Here is a 4,365-nt window from a genome sequence, read left to right as displayed (position 1 = left end):
ACACCGCTATGAGAAATGTATCAGCCTTGGAGGAGATTATGTTGAGAAATAAAAAAAAAAAATTCTTAAAAACGTTGTTTTTCTTGGTCAGGCCGGAAACTTTTCAATCCACCCTCGTATTACATCATTAATCAATAATTACTACTAATTATTAATTATTAGTATTTATTGATAAACTGCCAATCAATATTAATTAATGAATCCATTTTTTCTTTGTTTAATTTTGTTCATTCTGTCCGTGGATGTCTTTAGTAACACGTGGGTGTTTTTATAGCGACAGATTCATCGAAAGTGAGGAAAAGTTTGCTGGCTGTAGTGTACAAACGTAATGAAAAATTCCTAGCCAAAATATTCGAACTCTACATCAGCGAAATCGCAAGTGGACACGCTACCACCAGGCTAGCGCAGCTGTGTGCGAGAAGTACCGTGTTAATTATACTAGTCAATTAGTAAAGGTAGCCGCAAGTTTCATGAACAAATATTTTCAAATCGACCTTAAACTGAATTTCGACTTTCAGGCTTAGGTGGTTCGTTTCAACCACGTGAATCTATTTCTAATGCCAATAGAATAATTTCGCTGCAGAATTGAGTTAAGTTCTTCGCATGAGGATAATTTTTCCTAAAATAATAATGCTGTTGAGACAAATGAAAAGTCTCTCAACCTTGAATTTTAAAGGAAATTCCAATTACTTAAAAAAAAATCCTATCGACGCAAACAGAGGTTTTTCTGAGTAAAATTATCAGCAGGTGTAATGGAAAACCATTCGATTATCACCGCCATTACCCAAAACATATTTGAAATCGGGAATAGCTTACAATTTTATAATTCCCAGTCTTTTTAAACAGAAAATTAGATCGTTTAATTTTTAAATTCTATTATTATATTTTTGACCCAAATATAATCTCTTTGACTATAAAAAAATAATTTAGTACTTTAAAAATTTAATTAATTTCTGGATGCTTTTTTTCGTCACCTGGAATTTAAAATTTATTTTTTCGTAGAAAAATAATATTTTTTTATTTAAGATGCAACTGCATCGTTAGACATTCATATTTTTAAATATAAAGTTCGTTCCTTTTAAGTGAAAATTTATCTTTAGGCATAGAACTCATTTTTCATGGTTAAGAATTATTTCTTTTTATTTAAAAAGTTTACTATTATCGTATGTGTTCTTATTGGGATTACTCTTTTTCTTGTAAGAAATTCAATTCATATATTCAAAATTCCTCCTAGTAGGTCAAAAATTTAACATTTCTGTTGAAAAGATGTATTTTTCGTTTAAATGCTCAATTATTTGGTAGCAATTTTAACTGTTCCTTTAATATTCAATTAAATAAGATACCAAACTACATATTTTAATTTAAAGAAGTAACTTCCTGTTTAAAATAGAAAAATTTGCAAAAAAATAGTTAAATTATTAATCTTGAGATATTCGTTATGAACCAAAAATATGAAAGTAGATTTTTCAATAAAAAAGGATAATTATTTTTTAGCCGTAAAACATGCATTTTCAGCCAAAAGACGAGTTTCCACTCCAAAAGGATAAACTTGCTGTCCAAATAGACAAACGTTTAACAAAACAGTAGAAGTTTCGACCGAAAAGTATAAATTTTTAGGAAAATAGTTTCTGTTTTTAACAAAAGTAAATGGGAATCTAGAAAATTCTCGATATTCAATCCAATGACTTTCTTATCGTACCTGCTGATAATTTCACTCAGCGAAATGTCCTTTTATATACGATACCCAGTGGGCACAAAATTTATCGACGTCTTTAAGACATCATTACGATATCTTTATGACAACTTTACGATATCCTATGTTCATGTCTTTTAGGTGTATGTACGATATCGCAAAAACGTTGTAGGATCTGATGACGCCTTTACCATATTGTGAAGACACCGTAATGATACGGACAAAGGATGTCGTAAAATTGTCGTAAAGATTTCGTAACGATATCGTGAAAACGTGGCTTAATTTGATACCTGCTGGGTGGTCCTTCACGTAATGGGAATTTCTCTCAAATTTAAGGCTGACACGATCTTCATTTTTAAACAGGAATCCTCTTTTAGGACAAATTATCTTCATGCGAGTAAATTTTCCTCATCTTGCAGCCGAAAAATTCTATTTGTATAGACAAAACAATATATTTACGTGATTCAAAATGAAATAGCTAAGAGGACAACACTTTTCTTTCAAAACAACTTTTTTTCTGACTGTCAGAAAAAAATCCTGCAAATAATGATCGCGTTTGAATATTCTTGTATTAACGTTAACTATTTGAAATAATAATCACAGCACAATTAGAGAAAATGCACAAACTGGATTGTTTGGTTCAGTACTTGACAGTTAAAACACGAAACTTGGCTCATTTAATTTTCAACATGTTGCTGTAATTTTGTTAAGCAAAAAAATTACAGCCAAACTCGGACATAGCGCGACGGGAGACAGTAATTCCAAGAATTGATACGCGTCGCGACTATGGCTTTGAGGAGCTGTGGTGGGGAGGGAGGTGATACACTTTCAGGAAAAGCCAAGCCTATTTTCATTCGCAGCTAGAATATCTCTCGTTTCGTTAGGTTAGGTCTGGTTCATGAACAGCCTCAATGTTGTCACTACCTCCTTGTTTTACTGTAATTAAAAAGAAAATACATGAATTTGTTTTAAAATACATGAATAAATTTTTAACTGAAGGATGTAAATTCAGCGAAACACTTAGCATTTAAGTAGTTACTTAAATAAAATTTTTACCAGAAACATCGCATTTTTAAGAAAACAATTAAATTTTTAACAAAAGGCATATATTTTTTTGTCTCAAAAAGTTACATTTAAAAAAATTGATTTTTAATAAAATAAATATATTTTTAGTCCAAAGTTGAAACATTTATTTGAAATTTCAAGTAAGTTTTTGAAAAATCGCTTCAAATTTGTATACTGAAATCAAAGTAATCATTTTTTTCACAGATACTATTTTTGGCACAACAACTAGCTTTGGGAATTTGAATTTTTTTAATTGTTAAAGTTTCATACAACATATTATTCCCTAAATTGATAAAAAAAAAAGTTCAATAATTAACGTTCTTTTCTAAAAATTAATCTCTTTGTTTCAAAATATAACTACTTCCTCGAAAGCTGAATTTTCTGTTTGAAAATTATTCTTTTTCGTTCAGAATTCATATATTCCAGTGGAAGATTCCACATTTTAGTGGAAAATTCATAATTTTAGGTGAAAATTTGCCTTTTTTCGTTGCTGAAAATAAATCTTTTCAAACTTTTTTTAACTCTTTGGTTAAGAATTCATGTATTGCGTTGAAAAATCATCCTTCTGGTAGAAAAATAATCCTTTTAGTTGAAAAAACAAACTACATAGTAAGAAATGTATCAATCCTATATGTAGAAAAGCGAAGAATAATCAATCTTTAACACAAACTCGTGAAACTAAATAATTATTTTAGATCATACGTAAATAAAATGAAAACTTTTTGAATGCATCATTAACAAGTATACTTGGAAAAGCTTTAAAAGACTGCAAAAAGCCTGGAATTATCAAAGAATATTGTTCCAGGATTCGAGTAAATTTCCTTTTATAGAAATATTTAGTTTTTAAATTTAAGAAGTTTTAATTTTTTTCAATTTACAAATTTGTATTTTCTTTTATAGCTTATTCTAGATTCTTTCTAGAACCCAGTGCATCACAATGGTTTATCATTTATTCTGGAAGAGCTTATAAGGTACAGACAAATCCTCATACTGGAATGGTGGAAAGTGTAAGCCTCTTTCCTGAGAATGTACATGAAAGACCAGAAAATCAAAGAGATCTCAAACGATTATGTTATGAAATGGGTGGGGTAAACTTTTGGATCTTCTATACACCCAGAAAAGGAGCTTTGGGAGCTCAATACTGCCCGGTTCATCCTCTTCCTGGATTTCCGCACGCTCATTGGATGTAAAAAATTATAAATAATATGTGACAATTGTGCAATACATTCTTGTTCACTGATAAGTTCAGATTTGATTTCCTACTATTCGAGTTTTTTTCATAAAATAAGGTATTAAAAATGTACTGAGTTAGTACTTTGAAGGACGTTCGGCCATTTAAAACTTATATAATAATTGTATATATTATAACCTATGATTTTATGTCATATTGTTACTGGGTGAAATTTAAGCCAGTTAGAGATTTTTAATTTTATTTTTAATCCCATTGGTAACTTTTGAGGCAATAAACTCTCATCAAAGGCCATTGGCCAATTTCAAGTCAATTAGAAATTTACTTGAATTGATTTGATATATTGAGTTTTAATACCTATATCTTTAAATGCTTGCAAACATTTTGACTGAAGGCCAACAGATCGTTTACGAATTCA

General features: G+C 29.7%; 1 protein-coding gene across 1 annotated transcript in view; it reads right to left on the bottom strand.

Annotated features, from left to right (window-relative positions):
• The window catches only part of LOC117170802, a 37,698-nt gene that overhangs the window by 4,037 nt on the left and 29,296 nt on the right, over positions 1–4,365 (bottom strand). The gene's annotated exons all lie outside the window — the stretch shown is intronic.

This window comes from Belonocnema kinseyi, chromosome 4, assembly GCF_010883055.1.
Source record: "Belonocnema kinseyi isolate 2016_QV_RU_SX_M_011 chromosome 4, B_treatae_v1, whole genome shotgun sequence".
Lineage (NCBI taxonomy): Eukaryota > Metazoa > Arthropoda > Insecta > Hymenoptera > Cynipidae > Belonocnema > Belonocnema kinseyi.
The sequence above is the reverse complement of the archived record's forward strand: the minus strand, read 5'-3'. Positions and strand labels throughout refer to the sequence as shown.